At 51.4% G+C, this 22,417-nt stretch overlaps 1 protein-coding gene across 2 annotated transcripts in view; it reads right to left on the minus strand.

Moving 5' to 3' along the window:
* Positions 1 to 22,417, minus strand: part of TXN2 (thioredoxin 2) — a 99,941-nt gene that overhangs the window by 27,979 nt on the left and 49,545 nt on the right. The window lies entirely within an intron of this gene.

A 22,417-nucleotide genomic window follows, 5' to 3' on the forward strand; every position in this document is an offset into this window, starting at 1 on the left:
AGTCTGTCCCTGGCCCAGTGCATCATGGGAACAGGGCAGACCAAACTACCAAGCCAATTCTTCACTGGAAAGGAAACAAGCTTCCGGGGACCGGTTTCTGGCATTACAGCCGTCTTCGGCCCGGCTTGCTTGAATCCTGATGGTGCAATGAGCAAGGGACTCACGTCTGAGCATACCCTTCCACACTCATGGTGGCCAAAATAATTTCAAAAAGGGGGTGGTGATGGACAGAGTATCTGAGTTAATCAGAACACTCCTACCCAGTCAACAGATCAGGGCTTGATCCATCACCGTTTTTTAGCTCACTGCACCATCCCAGTTCAGAACCTGGCTATATGCAAATTAGTCTGTCCCTGGCCCAGTGCATCATGGGAACAGGGCAGACCAAACTACCAAGCCAATTCTTCACTGGAAAGGAAACAAGCTTCCGGGGACCGGTTTCTGGCATTACAGCCGTCTTTGGCCCGGCTTGCTTGAATCCTGATGGTGCAATGAGCAAGGGACTCACGTCTGAGCATACCCTTCCACACTCATGGTGGCCAAAATAATTTCAAAAAGGGGGTGGTGATGGACAGAGTATCTGAGTTAATCAGAACACTCCTACCCAGTCAACAGATCAGGGCTTGATCCATCACCGTTTTTTAGCTCACTGCACCATCCCAGTTCAGAACCTGGCTATATGCAAATTAGTCTGTCCCTGGCCCAGTGCATCATGGGAACAGGGCAGACCAAACTACCAAGCCAATTCTTCACTGGAAAGGAAACAAGCTTCCGGGGACCGGTTTCTGGCATTACAGCCGTCTTTGGCCCGGCTTGCTTGAATCCTGATGGTGCAATGAGCAAGGGACTCACGTCTGAGCATACCCTTCCACACTCATGGTGGCCAAAATAATTTCAAAAAGGGGGTGGTGATGGACAGAGTATCTGAGTTAATCAGAACACTCCTACCCAGTCAACAGATCAGGGCTTGATCCATCACCGTTTTTTTGCTCACTGCACCATCCCAGTTCAGAACCTGGCTATATGCAAATTAGTCTGTCCCTGGCCCAGTGCATCATGGGAACAAGGCAGACCAAACTACCAAGCCAATTCTTCACTGGAAAGGAAACAAGCTTCCGGGGACCGGTTTCTGGCATTACAGCCGTCTTCGGCCCAGCTTGCTTGAATCCTGATGGTGCAATGAGCAAGGGACTCACGTCTGAGCATACCCTTCCACACTCATGGTGGCCAAAATAATTTCAAAAAGGGGGTGGTGATGGACAGAGTATCTGAGTTAATCAGAACACTCCTACCCAGTCAACAGATCAGGGCTTGATCCATCACCGTTTTTTAGCTCACTGCACCATCCCAGTTCAGAACCTGGCTATATGCAAATTAGTCTGTCCCTGTCCATCATGGGAACAGGGCAGACCAAACTACCAAGCCAATTCTTCACTGGAAAGGAAACAAGCTTCCGGGGACCGGTTTCTGGCATTACAGCCGTCTTCGGCCCGGCTTGCTTGAATCCTGATGGTGCAATGAGCAAGGGACTCACGTCTGAGCATACCCTTCCACACTCATGGTGGCCAAAATAATTTCAAAAAGGGGGTGGTGATGGACAGAGTATCTGAGTTAATCAGAACACTCCTACCCAGTCAACAGATCAGGGCTTGATCCATCACCGTTTTTTAGCTCACTGCACCATCCCAGTTCAGAACCTGGCTATATGCAAATTAGTCTGTCCCTGGCCCAGTGCATCATGGGAACAGGGCAGACCAAACTACCAAGCCAATTCTTCACTGGAAAGGAAACAAGCTTCCGGGGACCGGTTTCTGGCATTACAGCCGTCTTCGGCCCGGCTTGCTTGAATCCTGATGGTGCAATGAGTGCAATGCAGTGTCTAACCCAGGGTGGTGTGGAGTGAAAAAAACGATGGATTTAGGCCCAGATCCTTGTACTGGGGTGAATGTATGACATTGTTCTACATTCTGTCCATCAACTGTGTTCTTTGTAATTTTCACCCCGAGTGGGCTGGGTATGCTCAGACGTGAGTCCCAGGCTCTCCACACCACTGGAGTCAAGCTATCCAGGCTGAATGAAGGCTGATAGCCAGAAACCGGTCCTTGGATGCTTGATTCCGGTCTGGGAAAGACATGGCTTGGTAGTTCGGACTGGACTTTTCCCATGAGGCAAAGGGTCAGAGCTGATTTGCATATAGCCAGTGTCTAACCCAGGGTGGTGTGGAGTGAAAAAAACGATGGATTTAGGCCCAGATCCTTGTACTGGGGTGAATGTATGACATTGTTCTACATTCTGTCTATCAACTGTGTTTTTTGTAATTTTCACCCCGAGTGGGCTGGGTATGCTCAGACGTGAGTCCCAGGCTCTCCACACCACTGGAGTCAAGCTATCCAGGCTGAATGAAGGCTGATAGCCAGAAACCGGTCCTTGGATGCTTGATTCCGGTATGGGAAAGACATGGCTTGGTAGTTCGGACTGGACTTTTCCCATGAGGCAAAGGGTCAGAGCTGATTTGCATATAGCCAGTGTCTAACCCAGGGTGGTGTGGAGTGAAAAAAACGATGGATTTAGGCCCAGATCCTTGTACTGGGGTGAATGTATGACATTGTTCTACATTCTGTCCATCAACTGTGTTTTTTGTAATTTTCACCCCGAGTGGGCTGGGTATGCTCAGACGTGAGTCCCAGGCTCTCCACACCACTGGAGTCAAGCTATGCAGGCTGAATGAAGGCTGATAGCCAGGAACCGGTCCTTGGATGCTTGATTCCGGTCTGGGAAAGACATGGCTTGGTAGTTCGGACTGGACTTTTCCCATGAGGCAAAGGGTCAGAGCTGATTTGCATATAGCCAGTGTCTAACCCAGGGTGGTGTGGAGTGAAAAAAACGTTGGATTTAGGCCCAGATCCTTGTACTGGGGTGAATGTATGACATTGTTCTACATTCTGTCCATCAACTGTGTTTTTTGTAATTTTCACCCCGAGTGGGCTGGGTATGCTCAGACGTGAGTCCCAGGCTCTCCACACCACTGGAGTCAAGCTATCCAGGCTGAATGAAGGCTGATAGCCAGAAACCGGTCCTTGGATGCTTGATTCCGGTCTGGGAAAGACATGGCTTGGTAGTTCGGACTGGACTTTTCCCATGAGGCAAAGGGTCAGAGCTGATTTGCATATAGCCAGTGTCTAACCCAGGGTGGTGTGGAGTGAAAAAAACGATGGATTTAGGCCCAGATCCTTGTACTGGGGTGAATGTATGACATTGTTCTACATTCTGTCCATCAACTGTGTTTTTTGCAGAACCGATGTAAGGCACACTCTGCCTAACCGAGGCCAAAGCACCCAACTCCCGGACATATAAAAAAAACAAAAAAACGACCAGCTGCCCAAACAACATAAGTTGAAATGAGAAAATAGAACACAATATAGTATCAGGAAATACAGTTGTTATGGGTTAATTGACCAGGCAACGAGTGGGGAGAGCTCCTGTCTACGTGTTTGTAAATACCTAAATGCATTCCTTTTATTCCACTTTGGGCGTGAGAATACAAACAAATGAGCATTACACGTGCAGTAAACAGAAGGATAAAGTGAAAGGGATGAGGAGGAGGGCAGTTTAGAGGGGACAGGCAGTGGGTCAGAATAGAAGGGCAGATATGAGGACTGGCAAAAGGAAAGAAGGAGTAGGGAAAGAACAGGCGGGAGGAGGAAGGAAAGGGGCAGACACAAGGACATAGGAAAGGGAGGAGACAGTAGGCAAATGGCCAGACAAGAAGATAAGAGGAAATGGCCAGACAAAGGCAAAGGGACTGAAAGAGGAGAAAAAGGAAGACAAATAGAAGATGAGAAACGTTGGAAAATGGAAAGAGACAGAAAGTACAGTATAGAGGGGGCAGGTACAGTTTTCTCTTTGTGCAGGGTGGGTGTGGTGTATGGAAGAGGTGGAAAAAAGCACTTCACAGGAGCAGCTGAAGGGCACTCAAAGCTGCTCAGTGTCAGTCGCAGATGCTGATGTCAGATTAGCCGCCAGGGCAGTGCCGATGCTATCTGCAGCCTCAGCCAGCCACATTCAATGCCTTTAATTAACAACAAGAGGGGGCAGTAGCTGAAACACCCCGAGCCCCCTCCACCGCCACTGTGTAAACTAGTTGTTGCCCCATGATCATCGGCAACTCGGAGGACAAGAAGCTGCTGCTTCTGAGGGCCTGGACACATCCGGAATGAAAGAGGGAGGGGTGAAAGCAGAACAGCTACAGAAAGCCAGTATTTAAAGGTGCAGGCACTTATCAGGAGTGCTCAATGTCAATAATATTTAAAAGAACATTGCGTGTGCTACAACAGATTGGCATTCACTCCAACTGAATAATGATTTGTCGGACTGGGAGGAAGTGAAATCACGGCAGAAGAGACGCCAAGGAGGTGTCGGAATAAACAGAGCAGGCGTGAAAGCACGGCGGGAGAGAAGCCAGGGAGTCTGATGGGGGCGGGGAGCGGATTCCTTTGAAGTCTGATTCCGAGGCTCACAGGCGTGCAATGTGCACGCGCCCAGCTCACATGAACTGTACCTAATCCGCAGTTTGGGTACACTTTTGAAAGCCTTACTATATTCTCGCCAAACAAGCATTGCTAAAGCAATGCGTGAGGCTCGACCTAAAAACCGACTTGTCCCTCCCCGTCATACTCCTTGTCCCTCCCCGTCGTGCTCCTTGTCCCTCCCAGTCGTGCTCCTTGTCCCTTCCCAGTCGTGCTCCTTGTCCCACCCAGTCGTGCTCCTTATCCCACCCCGTCGTGCTCCTTGTCTCACCCCGTCGTGCTCCTTGTCTCACCCCGTCGTGCTCCTTGTCCCCCGCTGGAAACACCACAGGAACGCCGGGCCGAGACTGGTAGCCGGAGCGGAATGCGAATGTTGTACCACCGGGTTGCCGCTTTGAGCACTGTGGGTGTCTTTTTATTTGGCCAGTTTTGCCCTCCTAAGGCCTCAGCTCACTGAGCTGCTCTCATACCGCTGCTACTGTGCTCAACTCACCCGAGGAGCCGAGTGAGTTGCCGGCTTGCAGCAGGATAGCGGCCGGTGTGCCAGTGGGCTGTTTGTACCGAGGTAGATTGTCTAGGCCCTTTAGATACGAAGAAGCAAGTCAAGAGCTTCCCCCCTCTGTTATTACGGTTTTCTTCCCTGTCCCTCTGCCTCCCAGGACCGGATCCCGGAAGTTGGCCCAAAAATCGGGACTATCACCAAGGTCTGACTGGTGAGGACTGCTGCACCTGGTGTAATGAGGGCGTCTTGAAAATTCCAGAAATATCCCCATGCTTCTTTGTTTTGGAAGGCTAGTGGCGTGCAGGCTGTGGGTGGCGGCAGTGGCTGCCTGCTTCAGCCAGGGATTGAGGGTAAGTGGCTAATCTACTGCTGCTAATATAGCAATCTATTATCCAGCAATCCGCGGTTAGTGACCAGAAATCATTAAGGCTGCTAGGACTTTGTTTTGGACTTGAGTTTTGGAGTCACTGTCTGGGCAATCCTGAACTGTCTTGAGCTATCCACCGGTCATTACTTGTGGTTGCAAAAGGGGTCTGAGGTCCCTATCTACTCTAACCCATCTAACCACTTCAACACTTAAGAGGTGTCTGCCAGTCCACCCTCTTTTGCCACTGGAGTCAAGACAGCAGTTTCCCTTGCCCACACTACTCCATCTGGTGTTCTCAGGCCCTGGTGGGGGAGGATTACGTCTCCCAGCATTCCCTTGTCACAGGAAAGACCTGGACTAGCTTTAAAACGGCGACGGCTCTACAGCTTACCAGCTAGCATGGGGAAGTGGAGAGCTCCAGCAAGTGGGACAAAAGGGCAGCAGGGATCCACTCTGGATGGGTTTGTGCAGAGAGCAGTGGGCTTAATTAGTAAAGAAATTGACTTGGTGGAACACCAGTTATCCTTTTCTTCCCCTGTTGCGACCCCAGACTACGGCCGGCAATAGTATCTGAAAGCCCGGTGGTTGCTCCAACACCCAGCTCTCACTGGAGCATAGGGGCATGTCCAACTATCTGGGTGACAACAGTGCCACCAAAAGAGCCAGAAGGAGCTGCAGTGCAGCCAGTGGACTCCCCACCATCCCACATAAGCCCTATGCTAGTCAACAGAGCAGGAGGCAAAAGGAAGAGAGTAGCCAATCACACCAAGGCGCAGAGACTGTGCCCTCTGGCCCAAGTCGGGGTGAGTGCAGTTGAAGACAGGGCTCCAGCCAGGTCATCAATGGGCTTCATTACTTGTGCGACAAACTCATATCACTAGTGTCGGAAAAGCTAGAGCCCATCTACCAACAGGAGGCGATCGAGTCTGAAATCAGAAACTTGAAGGAAGCAGTCACTTCCAAATTTGTAACGCTTTAACCCCGCCCATTGCTCCCCGTTTCTATGGGTGCCCCCTCCCTCTTATCCCCTAAGGGTGGCGTGGTGCAGATGCATCCTGCAGCTGTAGCTCCTGACACCAGGGCCACCAGGGGTAGTTGCCCAGTTGGCAAACCAGTAGGACAGAATGCTCTTTACAATGAATGTATTAAAGACATTTCTAGAGCGCATGGCTACCCGGGGGCATCCCAGCTCTAAAAAGCAGGGCGACTTTGAATTCGAGTGGAGTTAGGGAAACAGAAAGGTCTTTAGCTGCTTGCGAAAGGTCAGGTAATTTGGTTCAAGGTGGATCCAGATGGGTAAGCGATTCCTTAATTTAGCAGCATTATACGTGAAGCGGCGCCCTCCGCCCTGACCCTACTTCCCCAGTTTATCCATGCCACCTTGCACAAAGACACATCCCTGATAGGCTCCTGGCTCAAGGTTCACTATTTAGTGAAACACAAACCGGATCTGTTTGCCTCTTTCCTGGGGCGGTAGGCCAGTCAGAGGTTGCTGGGCAACAACTGTTCAGGTTACTGTAGTTTACCTCTGGCGTCCTGGGGCCACAATACCCTTGCAATGAAGCTGAATGACGAACTACTCCTTTTTACCTCCGGACTCTCCGGTTACTGGAATTTAATAGCTAATGCATGCTCTAGGGGGTGATGTGGGGTTATAAAGTCAGACAATATTACACTTTAGATTAGAATAAATTAACTAATATTTTATTGCAGCCAAAAAGTTGGGGAGGCATGGGCGTGCTTGTACACATCCTATCTTTATGCTAATAGAGTACTCCGGTTAAATCTTACCTTATAATCAGGCCAGCCACAGGAGGTTTTAATAGGATGGGGACAATTCATTTCAGGAAGGTGGGGGTTAGAGGTGGAGTGGTACACACACTCACAAATGAGACTGGTTTTCCCTGAAACTAGTAAGTAAGTAAAAAAAAGGCTCACCGAGGGACCCTTCAGTTGGTTTACACATGAAGAGGAATCCCTCTGTTTTTAATGTGGTGAAATCTGGTAACACAAGATACCTTAGTGCTCTCTACAGCTTTCCCCCCTTCTCGCTCGTTGTTTTCAGAATGAGATCTCAATCTTTATAATTCAGGAACCTAGAAATCAGTGGTCTAGGGTGGCTTTGGTTTGAGGGAACTGTGAGGTCACAGCATTAGGAAGTAGGTAGCGACTTTTCCTCAGGTAAGATAAAAAAAGAACTCTAAACCCATGTCTTGAGAATTTCCTCTAAATATGGCCTGTTCTCTCGCTGCGGGAAGTTCACAAACCTAAATTATTGAGGCAAGAGCATTCCTCAACACCCTCTGCTTACATAGCCAATTAGTTGGTCCCTTTGAGCTATTAGACTGTAAGCTTGAGCTACTTTACAGTATCTCCTAGCTAAGAAAAGAGTTTCTCTGTGAGGCGAGCCACACTATTGCAGAGGCCTTGGAGTAGGAAGGTCACATCCATCCCTACTTTGCCTATTTTGCTTTCCAGCACCTGTCTCGAAGCCTGGATGGCTTAAAAGATTAACACTTTAGTGTATTTGTTCATCCTACCCAGTTTGGGGACTCAGTAAGGTACTATTTTCACAGGGAGTTCTTGGTGCCATTTTGAACAGGCTGTGTCTCTCCCTCTAGAGGCCCCATCTTAGTTGTTGTGCTCTAGTGTTCCTAGGTTAGGGAGGATTGCCAAGTCCTGCCTTATTTAATAGATTCTAATGCCGGAAAGCACAAAGACAAGCCCATCTGCATCGGACTGAGACCTCTCGCCTCCAGGGCCAGACAAGCTGCTGAGAAAATGGGATGCCGGTCAGTAAAATCAGCTATATCGCTGCTAAGTTATTAATCCATAAGGGGTCTAGTTGTTTACAGTATAAAAGTATTGTCAATAGGGCGAGTGGTTCCGTCTTCTATTGTTATCGTCATAGTACTTTAAAAATATTAAATGATGTGTCTAAGAAGTCCTCTGCACAGCTAAAACAAACTAAGAAATCAAGGACCCAGAAAGTTTTATCGTTAACATCACTTTCTGCTTGCCTTGCCAATTAAAGGTCATTAGCTAAACTTGCGTTAGATGTTTTTTGTCTTGTAACTTCAAACAGTTGGGATTTAATTTCCCTTACAGAAACATGGCTGAATACCACCTCGCTGCCAGATATAGCATTAGAGATTCCCGCTTGCTCCTCTATTTTACAAGTTAACCGCCAAAACCGCAAGGTCAGCGGAATGGCTTTGATCTGACACTCAGATTTTGACAGCTCTATCAGTAAATTAGATGAGGCTATTGAAGCAGAAAATCTCGTTTTCTCAATTAAGATCTCGGCCAACCATCTTACTTTGGAGCTCTTTTTCACTGTCAACCTGGACATCTTGCAGATGTCCCCAACACAATGGCAGAATAAGTTGGTCCATTACACGTACAATATTCGAATTTTACAGTCCTAGGAGATTTTAATGTGCGTGGGGAGGATACTAGTTGCATGCAGGCTGTCCCTCTGAAGGATGTATTTGCTGGTCCTAATCGATCACAGCGTCAGTAGCCCCACTCATATAGCGCTGGCCACACGATGGACTTAATTTTTTCCAATAAAACTGTGCTTTCTGCTGGGCTGCTGTTCCCATTAATCTAGTCAGGCCATTACCTGGTGCCTTTTTCCTTCTTCTATCAACAGAAGCAGGCCCTTAGCCAAAATGCCCTGATTATGTCAAACAGGCATAAAATCACTAAAGGTAACCTCAAGATATTTGGCTCCTTGGTTTTTCATGGAAGCATGGATCGAGAAGTCCAACAATAAGCACCTTCAAAGAGTGTGACGCGGAAACTGCGACATAGCTAAAAAATCAATTAAAAAAATCAATTACAAAGCAGCACTAAAACTGTCCCATAAGGCAATTCAGAAGTGTTGGACTTGGGCCTTCTGGCAGGGTCACCCCTGAACTTTTTGCCTTGAAAGTATAGTGATTTCTGGCCTTTGCGCACTTTAGCACTGTGGCGCAGTGTAAAGTGCGTGCTCTCCCTGAGTGCATGTGTGAGATTGGCCTGCCCTCCCATAGGAATGCATGGGGAATGTCTGTGTCCCTGGTAGTTCCTGATGCGTGAGGGGTGCATGGTCAAGTTTGGTATGTGTGAACTCGTGGGAGTGAATGCTGCGCAACGGTATGTGTGGCTTGTATGTGTCTAGTGGGGAAGGGCCACTTCTAGACATTGATGTATGTGTGCAGTGAAGGTGCTGGAGCGTGATTGGCTGGAGCTGGCTGGCATGCCAGGCTCCAGGAAGTCTGGATGGGTCTGCCCGGTGGTGAGTGTGGGATTAGCATGAGTGATGTGTGGGAGGAGTGTACCTGTGTCCTGGATGGGCTGGGTTTTCCCCACACAATGCTGGCTCCGCCCCCCTGTGGTGTGACTGATGACCCAAGCCCTGCCAGTGAATAGAATGGGTGGTTGGGCCATCAAGAGTGCTCCAGAACCAGCTGCGACTGGTTCCGCCCCCACCCTGCCCTTAGACAAAGGGAAAAGGTGTATAAAAGAGGGGCTGTGACCCCATGAAAATGTTCTTGTTTGCTGCTTGAATCTTGCCAGGGGCGTGCTGCTGCTTGGGCTCAGGGATGGCTTGCCTCCCTGAGCCCTGCCCAGCCCCTGGACTTCTGATGACACCTCCTGAAGGACTTTGTGGCTTTTTGTGCCTTCATAGCACTGGGAGCGCTATATTTTCCTTCCTAGCGCTTGGGAGCGCTCTCCTTTGACCCCTGGTGCATGAGAGCTTTATTCTGTGTGCCTAGCGCTGGGCGAGCGCTTTATTTGCCTTATAGCGCTTGAAAGCGCTGTGTGGTTCCTTAGCGCTCGGAGCGCTTTATTTTGACTTTTGCCCCGATTTTCGTGATATTCATGCACGGGTGCCACCCCGCCTATCAGAGCCCTAGCGGGTGCCACCCCGCCATTTACGTTGTATTTCGAGGGGGCCCACCCCTCGCTATGGCCCTGAGAAATCACCGCCGCAGCCGCGGGCAAAACCAGGAAGTCAGGCAGCATCGCGCCTGACTGTAGGCGGGACTTCCGGTCCGCCAGAGGAAGTCCCGCCCGCCGCCGCGCTGTGATTGGCCGGGGCGCCCGGCCGGAGAAGAGGAGCCCGGAGCCTTGAGGGCTCCACTTTCCAAGTCCCGGTCCCGAGATGGGGGACCGGGTGAAGATGCCCCCCCTCCCCTCCTGGAGCCGGATGTTGCGTGTTGGGGCTCCCAGGAGTGAGGGGAGCCCCAGAGGCGAAGTCCTGCGCTGCCCCCGGTGAGGGGACACAGAGAGAATGGACGCCCGGAGCCCGGTAAGGAGAGGGGCCTCGGGGCTGTCCTGATTGTTCTTTGAGCGGCCCCACATGATAGCGGGCCGCTCCCACGATGTGGCCATATCTGTCGCCAGGGGCAGAGTGATGCCTAGAGCCCGAGAGGCTGTTGGGCCCCATAAGTGATTTCGAGTCCCCCGAGAGGGACTCCGCCTACCGCCCACCTTGCTCGAGAGGCTCCCCTGGGTCCCACATTGATTCACGAGCCCCTGAGAGGTTTATTACCTAGTTTGGCCATATCGAGTCCCCAGAGGGGGGACCCCAGCAAAAGCCCCGCCCTATTTACAAGCCCAGAGAGGCTCTAAGGTGCCCAGTATTTCGAGAGCCAGATGGCTCAGTGTGGCGCAGTGTTCCTGAGGGGCTAGTGAGAGCCCCTGGCGTGTTCTGATCCCAGCTGCCCAGCAAGTAGTGGGCAGCTGCACCGTGTAGGTATTTCTTTCCCTAGGGACATACACTGTGGACTTTAGGAGTGAGGCGCACTCCTTCATCCCTGGCCTTTCCCCAGCTGCGCAGCATTTAGTGCCAGCTGCAGCGTTTAGGCCCCCTGTTCTGTCCCTCAGCTGCCCAGCACTTTGTGGGCAGCTGCTACGTTTAGGTCTTGGCGCAGTGGCGCAACCTGGACTTTGTGAGTTCTACGCTAAAGGTTTAGATGCTGTTATGATCTATGTCCTATTGCTTTTGGGTGTTAGGAAATGTACAATGTGTAGTATGTTTTGCGCACCCTGTGTTCTGCACCTCTGAATGTGTTGTTGATACATTATGTGCCCTGTTCCTTACACCGCTGAACGTGTGTTGATGCGTCATGTGTTCCTTACACCGCTGAATGTAGGTTCTGCATCATGTGTTTTGTCCCCAGGTCTATGCCCCTACTTGTATTGTGATACTGAGGTGGTTGTTCTTGCTAGTGCAGGTGGTGCTAGTAAGGTCCTGGTTCCCTGCGTGACCTGTTCCTAGGGTGGTTAGGATTGCGTAGGGGGGGACTTACCAGTTACCAGTGGGTACTGGTTGTGTGCTTTATGTCCTATTTTGTGTTACAGTGATCTTCTGTTACAAGTGATCCCAAGGGCTTGATACTAAGCTTGCCCCCTGACCAGAGTCCCAGGACCAGTGGACTCTATGGTGCCTTCCCTGCCAAATTGATGGGACTTGTCTGATCTCCCTGGGCCCCTGGGGCCTCGCTGAAGTGTGCCTCGCTCGTTCCCCTCGGCAGCTCGTGCCAGCAGCCCGTCCAAGCCTCGAGCAGCGCCGCTCTCCCCTGAGCCGCGCCGCTTCGCTGGGTCGCCCGCATCCTGCCTCCCCCTCCTCTTCTGAGCCGCACACATTGGTCGCCCCAGAGAAACGCTTGTACCGTGCCGGCAGCCCGTCCAAGCCTCGAGCAGCGCCGCTCTCCCCTGAGCCGCGCCGCTTCGCTGGGTCGCCCGCTCAAGCTTACTAAGGAGGTCACTCGCATTATCCCGTGCAACCAGGACGGAAGGTACTGTTTGATAGGCTATGTTCTAAGTTCTAGGCCTACAAGTATTGTATTGTTACTTCTAAAAGTGCTGATTACTGACAGTGGTCCAGGTGGCCCTGTCTTGTAAATATCCCCTGTAAATTCTGCCCGTGCCTCTGGCACATTGTAAAGTGTGTTTTATCTAATGTGTTTTGGTGTAATACAAAGGCTATTTTTATATAACCTTGTGTGGAGTTTCCTTTGTGGTGGGCCTTTGGGTGTTGTTGCTGGGGTGCGTGCGCAAATACTTAACTTACATCGCCTCCAAGTTTAGCCTTGCTGCTCGCGCCACGTTACCTAGAGGGTGAGTAGGGGTTATCTTGGCGTGTAACTCCCTTGCCCTGACTTGGGTGTGGTGGTCTCTGACTGACTTTGGCGAAAGCCCTGGCCAGCCGGGGATCCCATTTCCAACATTGGCGGCAAGCGGTGGGATAAGGATTTGTGTTTGCGTTGTACCTTAGTAGCAGCTGGCTGCACCACAAAACTCTGCATTTTAGATAAAAACATTTTGGGGATTATTGTATGGAGTTTGCTAAAAATGTCATTTCTGTGGAAATGTGTTTCTTGTGCACTTTGAGTTAGGTGTCCCTAGCTCGGGAGGGTAGATCATCCCCCTAAGTGCAGTGTGTTTTCTGGATTCACCAGAAGGGTGGGATCCAGTGGTGGCAGCATAAGTGTGTCCAGTGCATGTGTCCCCCGTCCCTGCCCTGGAGTAATGGTACCTGTGTCAAGTGTGGTCAGGTTGAGAAGTCAGGGGTGGTAGAAACTGCCTTACCAGTCTGGGGAGGGGTGTGTGTGGATGAATGGTGTGTGGCACTGGATGTGTTTGTGAGTTCTCTGGATGGGGAGCTTGCTGAATGCTAGTTTTGTTCAGATACCTAAGTCCTGTGTGTTGAACTTTTCCCAAGAACGCCTGCAGATAGTGGAGCCTGCTTTTTGATTTCTGTGGTCTGTTGAGAGACAGAATTTTGGAGTTGGTAATGTTCTGGGAGGAGAGAGGCATAGGGGATGGAGTGATTCCAAAAGGAGTGTCTGAGGTGTCTTCCAGCCCAGCGTGGTGGAAGAGGTTCAGTGTAGCCCAGCTAGGTCTCGGTGTAGGGGCTCACGTCCTGTCTCAAGAGGAGAAGGAGTGGGTGGGACTGCATGTCTCCAGGTGCCCGAAACCCAGTGTCAGGGCCTGGAGTGTTTCTGAAGGGAACATCAGGTCGGGGGCCTAGGCTGTACCAATAGGTCATTTGAGGAGGATCTTCCAGAGTGTCTGGAGAACGTGGAACCTCTGTAACCAGGGTTCCAGTAGTTCTGGTGTCTGGCAGTACCGCTCCAGTTGGGAGGGTGCAGAAGTCCAGATGGAGGGGTGCGAGGGGGATATGTTCCCCAGTGGAAGAACCAGTGGGTCAGGGGCCAGCCAGAAGGGTTGTGTCGCCAGTGAGTGACCATGGTGATGCCACTTCTGTCCTGAGTGTCAGGCAGACTTGTACACGACACATTAGTGATGTGTCACCCTCAAGGAAGTCCTGGTGCGCCAGGCATCTGACCAAAGGGTACGTCCCTCGGTTGGGGAGCCAGTAGCCGGTGTTTCCGGATCTGGACGTCAGGGCAACTGTATGTAGTGTCCTGAAGTTACAAGAGGGAACTCCTGCCTGAAGAGAAGGAACCGGGTAAGCTGTATGGGGTATTGACCTGCAGTGGTTGCCTTGCTGCTGAAGGAGGAGAGAAAGTCTTAGATTTTTGTTTCCAACTTGTGGAAGTCCTGGTGCGCCAGGCATCTAACCAAAGGGTAGCGTCCCTAGGTTGGGGAGCCAGGGTCAGGTGTTGCCTGTCCTGGACGGCAGGGCGACTGTAGCCAGTGTCCTGGCCGGTTTGTCTTCTAGGGGTACCCCTGTGAACACAGGTGGGGCTCATCTTAAGTGAAGAGACCCTGTGTTTCCCAGAAGGGGTGGTACAGGCCTAGCAGGGATCTTTAGGGTTCTTGGCTGAGTGTTGTGGTACTACCCTGAGAGCAGGTGGGGCCTACCTTAAGTGGAGGGACCCTGTTCTACAGTGGGAGGGTGCAGAACTCTGGAAGGGGGTCAGAGGGAGTCTGACCCCGGTGCATCCGGTGAATTTGGATCCCAGGTGGGAGATTTGTGTTCTGGAGGGTGCTTCAGAAGTAGAGGTAGGGTGGGGCATTCTTGCCCGTGACCTCTGGTCAGCCTGAGGGTGCGGACCCTAGGTTGAAGGATCAGTGGTAGTTTGGAACTACGCTGAGAAAGGGAGTGGAGAATGGCTATTGTAGGCCAGGGGTTACTACCCCCCACTCTGTGTATTGGCAAGGACCAGTGGTATCTAGGTGGCCTAGGGCCTGGTCCTAGCCGTGGACAACTAAGGAGTACCAGTGGGGTAGCCTAGTTGGGCCTGTCTTTTTTTTAAGTATGTGCTTGTCTTATGGATCAACTTGGCGTAGAACCGGAGGGTGTCCCTGCAGTGCGGGCCCGCGTCCGTGTTCTATCGCCCCAAGCAGGGAAGTCCATCACGGTGGTGATTGGCCTACCCTGCGTTTTGGCTGGAAGGGGGTTGTGTTGGACTTGGGCCTTCTGGCAGGGTCACCCCTGAACTTTTTGCCTTGAAAGTATAGTGATTTCTGGCCTTTGCGCACTTTAGCACTGTGACGCAGTGTAAAGTGCGTGCTCTCCCTGAGTGCATGTGTGAGATTGGCCTGCCCTCCCATAGGAATGCATGGGGAATGTCTGTGTCCCTGGTAGTTCCTGATGCGTAAGGGGTGCATGGTCAAGTTTGGTATGTGTGAACTCGTGGGAGTGAATGCTGCGCAACGGTATGTGTGGCTTGTATGTGTCTAGTGGGGAAGGGCCACTTCTAGACATTGATGTATGTGTGCAGTGAGGGTGCTGGAGCGTGATTGGCTGGAGCTGGCTGGCATGCCAGGCTCCAGGAAGTCTGGATGGGTCTGCCCGGTGGTGAGTGTGGGATTAGCATGAGTGATGTGTGGGAGGAGTGTACCTGTGTCCTGGATGGGCTGGGTTTTCCCCACACAATGCTGGCTCCGCCCCCCTGTGGTGTGACTGATGACCCAAGCCCTGCCAGTGAATAGAATGGGTGGTTGGGCCATCAAGAGTGCTCCAGAACCAGCTGCGACTGGTTCCGCCCCCACCCTGCCCTTAGACAAAGGGAAAAGGTGTATAAAAGAGGGGCTGTGACCCCATGAAAATGTTCTTGTTTGCTGCTTGAATCTTGCCAGGGGCGTGCTGCTGCTTGGGCTCAGGGATGGCTTGCCTCCCTGAGCCCTGCCCAGCCCCTGGACTTCTGATGACACCTCCTGAAGGACTTTGTGGCTTTTTGTGCCTTCATAGCACTGGGAGCGCTATATTTTCCTTCCTAGCGCTTGGGAGCGCTCTCCTTTGACCCCTGGTGCATGAGAGCTTTATTCTGTGTGCCTAGCGCTGGGCGAGCGCTTTATTTGCCTTATAGCGCTTGAAAGCGCTGTGTGGTTCCTTAGCGCTCGGAGCGCTTTATTTTGACTTTTGCCCCGATTTTCGTGATATTCATGCACGGGTGCCACCCCGCCTATCAGAGCCCTAGCGGGTGCCACCCCGCCATTTACGTTGTATTTCGAGGGGGCCCACCCCTCGCTATGGCCCTGAGAAATCACCGCCGCAGCCGCGGGCAAAACCAGGAAGTCAGGCAGCATCGCGCCTGACTGTAGGCGGGACGTCCCGCCCGCCGCCGCGCTGTGATTGGCCGGGGCGCCCGGCCGGAGAAGAGGAGCCCGGAGCCTTGAGGGCTCCACTTTCCAAGTCCCGGTCCCGAGATGGGGGACCGGGTGAAGATGCCCCCCCTCCCCTCCTGGAGCCGGATGTTGCGTGTTGGGGCTCCCAGGAGTGAGGGGAGCCCCAGAGGCGAAGTCCTGCGCTGCCCCCGGTGAGGGGACACAGAGAGAATGGACGCCCGGAGCCCGGTAAGGAGAGGGGCCTCGGGGCTGTCCTGATTGTTCTTTGAGCGGCCCCACATGATAGCGGGCCGCTCCCACGATGTGGCCATATCTGTCGCCAGGGGCAGAGTGATGCCTAGAGCCCGAGAGGCTGTTGGGCCCCATAAGTGATTTTGAGTCCCCCGAGAGGGACTCCGCCTACCGCCCACCTTGCTCGAGAGGCTCCCCTGGGTCCCACATTGATTCACGAGCCCCTGAGAGGTTTATTACCTAGTTTGGCCATATCGAGTCCCCAGAGGGGGGACCCCAGCAAAAGCCCCGCCCTATTTACAAGCCCAGAGAGGCTCTAAGGTGCCCAGTATTTCGAGAGCCAGATGGCTCAGTGTGGCGCAGTGTTCCTGAGGGGCTAGTGAGAGCCCCTGGCGTGTTCTGATCCCAGCTGCCCAGCAAGTAGTGGGCAGCTGCACCGTGTAGGTATTTCTTTCCCTAGGGACATACACTGTGGACTTTAGGAGTGAGGCGCACTCCTTCATCCCTGGCCTTTCCCCAGCTGCGCAGCATTTAGTGCCAGCTGCAGCGTTTAGGCCCCCTGTTCTGTCCCTCAGCTGCCCAGCACTTTGTGGGCAGCTGCTACGTTTAGGTCTTGGCGCAGTGGCGCAACCTGGACTTTGTGAGTTCTACGCTAAAGGTTTAGATGCTGTTATGATCTATGTCCTATTGCTTTTGGGTGTTAGGAAATGTACAATGTGTAGTATGTTTTGCGCACCCTGTGTTCTGCACCTCTGAATATGTTGTTGATACATTATGTGCCCTGTTCCTTACACCGCTGAACGTGTGTTGATGCGTCATGTGTTCCTTACACCGCTGAATGTAGGTTCTGCATCATGTGTTTTGTCCCCAGGTCTATGCCCCTACTTGTATTGTGATACTGAGGTGGTTGTTCTTGCTAGTGCAGGTGGTGCTAGTAAGGTCCTGGTTCCCTGCGTGACCTGTTCCTAGGGTGGTTAGGATTGCGTAGGGGGGGACTTACCAGTTACCAGTGGGTACTGGTTGTGTGCTTTATGTCCTATTTTGTGTTACAGTGATCTTCTGTTACAAGTGATCCCAAGGGCTTGATACTAAGCTTGCCCCCTGACCAGAGTCCCAGGACCAGTGGACTCTATGGTGCCTTCCCTGCCAAATTGATGGGACTTGTCTGATCTCCCTGGGCCCTCGCTGAAGTGTGCCTCGCTCGTTCCCCTCGGCAGCTCGTGCCGGCAGCCCGTCCAAGCCTCGAGCAGCGCCGCTCTCCCCTGAGCCGCGCCGCTTCGCTGGGTCGCCCGCATCCTGCCTCCCCCTCCTCTTCTGAGCCGCACACATTGGTCGCCCCAGAGAAACGCTTGTACCGTGCCGGCAGCCCGTCCAAGCCTCGAGCAGCGCCGCTCTCCCCTGAGCCGCGCCGCTTCGCTGGGTCGCCCGCTCAAGCTTACTAAGGAGGTCACTCGCATTATCCCGTGCAACCAGGACGGAAGTTACTGTTTGATAGGCTATGTTCTAAGTTCTAGGCCTACAAGTATTGTATTGTTACTTCTAAAAGTGCTGATTCCTGACAGTGGTCCAGGTGGCCCTGTCTTGTAAATATCCCCTGTAAATTCTGCCCGTGCCTCTGGCACATTGTAAAGTGTGTTTTATCTAATGTGTTTTAGTGTAATACAAAGGCTATTTTTATATAACCTTGTGTGGAGTTTCCTTTGTGGTGGGCCTTTGGGTGTTGTTGCTGGGGTGCGTGCGCAAATACTTAACTTACATCGCCTCCAAGTTTAGCCTTGCTGCTCGCGCCACGTTACCTAGAGGGTGAGTAGGGGTTATCTTGGCGTGTAACTCCCTTGCCCTGACTTGGGTGTGGTGGTCTCTGACTGACTTTGGCGAAAGCCCTGGCCAGCCGGGGATCCCATTTCCAACAAGAAGTCTCAGAAAGACTATTTTTTCTTACAAATGTCAGTCACCAAATATGCCCCAAGAGAAACGTTTAACATTGGTTGATCTTTTTGATTGCCACGCGCATGTAGGAGTAACTGCGAGAATCTTTCTTCCAGAATAAGACTAACAAAATCTACTCTGAATTTGACATCTCTGCCATTAAGGTAGACGGTATGGCATCGGACACAAGGCTATAAAGAACCCCTCCCTGCTGGAACTAGGGCACATTTTACTGGAAGAATCAGCACAAGCTATTGTGAGCAGTAGCTCTGGTTCTCCTTTGGACCTCTGTCCACCACAAGTTCTTATTAATATGCTATTTAACTAATCAATCAGAATATCGACAGTACCAGAGAGCTGAAAACATGGACAGCTTATTCCTTTGTTAAAAAGGCATCTACTGATTCCACCAATCTTAGAAATGTTGCACCAATTTCGCTGCTCCCAGCACCCACTAAAATGTTGGAAACAATTATAAACAATTTTTCTCAGTATCTGGTAGAACATAATCTTCTCCACAACTCTCAGACAGGAGTCTCTCCTGGCTAAAGTACGGAGTCCGCATTGTTAGGAGTATCAGAATTAATCAAGATGAATTGGATCTATGGCTGATGTACTAGTACTTTTAGATCTGTCCGCAGCCTTCGACACAGTGTCCCATCCTAATCTCTTGGATTAACTCAGGAGCATGGGAATTAGAGGATAGGCATGGTGTGGGCTCTTTTCTGATGGGCAGATATCCGATGGTTTGACTATCTCCGTTTACTTCCACAACCATGTCACAGAGATATAGCATCCTGCAGGGCTCGTTTCTGAGTCTAGTGTAATGTAACGTATATATGGCCCCTCTAGCATAATTCATCGAATCCTAAGGGTTTAATGCAATATCATACGTGGATGACACACAGCTGATGAGATCAAAGAGGCTTTTAGGACTTTATTATCTCTGTGGCTGAGTGGTTGAAAAAGAGCGGTTTAAAGCTCAATTATGACAAATCTGAAATTCTTTTCTCTGGTGGTCCCTCCTCTGCCTGGTCCTACAATTAGCAGCCCAGGGAATTAGGAGTACCTCCTTGCCCAACTTCTACTGCTAGAAATTTGGGATTTACATTTTACAAAGATCTGTCCTTTCACTCCGAGTCCTGGCTCTCACTGCTACCTGCTTCATGCAGGAACAGCTGTTGAATACAATTCTAAAAATTGTTCCGGATCATGCTCAGAAATCTGTTGTTCACACACTAAATAGATCACGGCTGGACTATGTCAATGCCCAGTATCTCGTATTTGCGGCTACCCTGGTTCAACGTTTACAGGTCGTTCTGAATGCAACAGAGTAATTTGCAATAACCCTAGTTCAAGTTCAAGTTCAGGAATTTGTATAGCGCACTACTCACCCAGAGGGTCTCAAGGCGCTTGGGGGAGGGGGTGCATTATTTATCGAATAGCCAGGTTTTAAGTTCCTTCCTAAAGGAAATGTGGTTCTGAGTAAGGCGGAGGTGAGTGGGGAGAGAATTCCAGGTTTTAGCCGCCAGGTAGGAGAATGATCTTCCTCCCATGGTGGATCTATGGATGCGCGGACCTGCGGCGAGGGCTTGATTGGAGGATCTTAGTTGGCGGGTAGGTGTGTAGGACAGTCGTGTGTTGAGGCATTCGGGTCCTAGTTTGTAGAGGGCCTTGTGTGCGTGGGTGAGGAGCCGGAACGTTATTCTCTTGTTGACGGGAAGCCAGTGGAGGTCTTTCAGGTGAGTGGTAATGTGAGCTTGGCGCGGGATGTTCAATATGAGTCTGGCTGATGCGTTTTGGATGCGTTGGAGTTTTTTCAGTAGTTTGGCTGTGGTTCCGGCGTAGAGGGTGTTTCCATAGTCCAGTCGGCTAGTGATCAGTGCGTGGGTGACAGTCTTTCTTGTTTCGGTGGGGATCCAACGAAAGATTTTGTTGAGCATACGAAGTACGTTGAAGCAAGAGGATGAGACGGCGTTGACTTGTCTGGTCATCGAGAGGGAGGAGTCTAGGATGAAACCTAGGTTACGTGCGTGGTCTGTGGGTGTGGGTGCCGTGCCCAGGGCCGATGGCCACCATGAGTCGTCCCAGGCAGAGGGGGATGATCCTAGGATGAGCACTTCCGTTTTGTCTGAGTTAAGTTTTAGGCGGCTGTTTTTCATCCATTCGGCTACTTCTTTCATGCCTTCATGAAGATTGGTTTTGGCGGTGTTAGGGTCTTTGGTGAGGGAAAGGATCAGCTGGGTGTCGTCAGCGTAAGAGATGATGTTAAGGTTGTGTTGACGCGCGATGGATGCGAGGGGACTCATGTAAACGTTGAAGAGGGTGGGACTGAGTGATGATCCTTGTGGTACTCCGCAGATGACTTCGGTGGCTTCTGATTTGAATGGGGGGAGTCGGACTCTCTGCGTTCTCTCGGCGAGGAACGAGATGATCCAGTCCAAGGCTTTTCCTTGTATCCCGACGTTGTTGAGGCGTTGTATAAGGGTGCTATGACAAACTGTGTCGAAGGCAGCGGAGAGGTCGAGTAGGATGAGGGCAACTGTTTCTCCGTTGTCCAGTAGTGTTCGGATGTCGTCTGTCGCTGCAATGAGGGCGGTTTCGGTGCTGTGTTTGGCTCGAAAGCCGGACTGTGAGGAGTCGAGGGAGTTGTTGGATTCAAGGAAGGCGGCGAGCTGGCTATTGACGGCTTTTTCAATGACTTTGGCAGGGAATGGGAGGAGGGAGATGGGGCGGTAGTTCTTAAGTTCAGAGGGGTCTGCTGTGGGTTTTTTCAGGAGGGCGCTGAGTTCGGCGTGTTTCCAACTTTCTGGGAAGGTAGCGGAGTTGAAGGAGCAGTTGATGACATCACAGAGATGGGGTGCGATGATGGAGTCTGCTTTGTTGAAGATGTGGTGGGGACAGGGGTCGGTTGGCGAGCCAGAATGGATGGAGTTCATTAGGCGGATGGTGTCTTCAGTGGCGATTGTGTTCCAGGCGTTAAGGATGTTAGAGGGCGGTTTAGGTTCGGAGGTGGGTGGAGTGGACTGTTCTTTGGAAATGTTCTCAAAGCTGTTATGTATGTCGGCGATTTGTTGTAGAAGAAAGAGGATAACGAATCGCAGAGGTCTTGGGAGGGAGTAGTGTCGTTTGAGGCTACGGTGGGGTTGGTAAATTCTTTGACGATGTTGAATAGTTCCTTGCTGTTTTGGGCGTTGCTGTCGAGTCGATCCTTGAATGCTGATTTCTTAGTGGATCGGATCAATTGGTGGTGTTTGCGGGTGGCTGTTTTGAAGGTGGTCGGGTTGTCAGCGGTTGGGTTTTTTCTCCATGTTTTCTCAAGAGTACGGCATAGTTTCTTGGATTTCTTAAGGTCCTCGTTGAACCAGGGGGCCTTTTTGCTACCCTGTTTGGTTTGGTGGCTTTTCAAGGGTGCTAGCTCGTCAACGCTGTGAGTGATCCATTGTTTGAGTTTGGAGGCCGCTTGGTTTGGGTTCGATGAGAAGGCGGGAGGGTTTTGTTTGAGCGATGTGAGGAGTTGGTCGGTGGTGATTTTGTTCCAGTTTCTTCGTGGAATAGGTTGTGGGGGGCTGTGGGTCGAGGTAGTTTTGTAGCTGAAGTGAACACAGCTGTGGTCCGTCCAATGGAGGGCTGTGGTGTGATCGAAGGAGATGTGCTTGCTGGAGGTGAAGATTGGGTCGAGCGTAAGTCCGGCTACATGGGTGGGGGTGTCAACAAGTTGTTTGAGTCCGAGATTGGCCAGGTTGTCCAGAAGGGTGTTGGTGTTGCTGTCGTTTTTCTTTTCCAGGTGGAAGTTGAGGTCTCCCAGTAGAATGTAGTTCTCGGAGGTGAGGGCATGTGGGCTGATGAAGTCAGTGATGTCTTCGCTGAATTGTTTACAGGTTCCTGGTGGTCTGTAGATAAGGGTGCCTCTAAGTGTGGTCCTGGGGTCGGTGTGGATCTGGAAGTGGAGGTGTTCGGTGGTTGCAAGGTTATCGTCGAGGCTGGTCGTGATTCTGATGGTGTTCTTGTGGACGATGGCGATGCCTCCTCCTGTTTGGTTGGTGCGGTCTTTTCGGATGATCTTGAAAGCGTCCGGGATGGCTATGGCGATGTTGGGCGCTGATGAGGCGTTCATCCAGGTTTCTGTAAGGAAGGCGACGTCCGGTGAAGCAGTGTCAAGTAAGTCCCAGAGTTCAGTGGCGTGTCTGTGGACCGAGCGGGTGTTCAGCAGGATGCACTTCAGGTGGTTAGAGTCGGAGCTGTGTTTGGAGTTAGTGGATTTGGTGTGGGTCTTGATGCAGGCGAACTTGCAGGAATGGCAGGCGAAGGGACCGTGGGAACGTCCTG

This window comes from Lissotriton helveticus, chromosome 1_1 (genome assembly GCF_964261635.1).
Source record: "Lissotriton helveticus chromosome 1_1, aLisHel1.1, whole genome shotgun sequence".
Taxonomy (NCBI): Eukaryota; Metazoa; Chordata; class Amphibia; order Caudata; family Salamandridae; genus Lissotriton; species Lissotriton helveticus.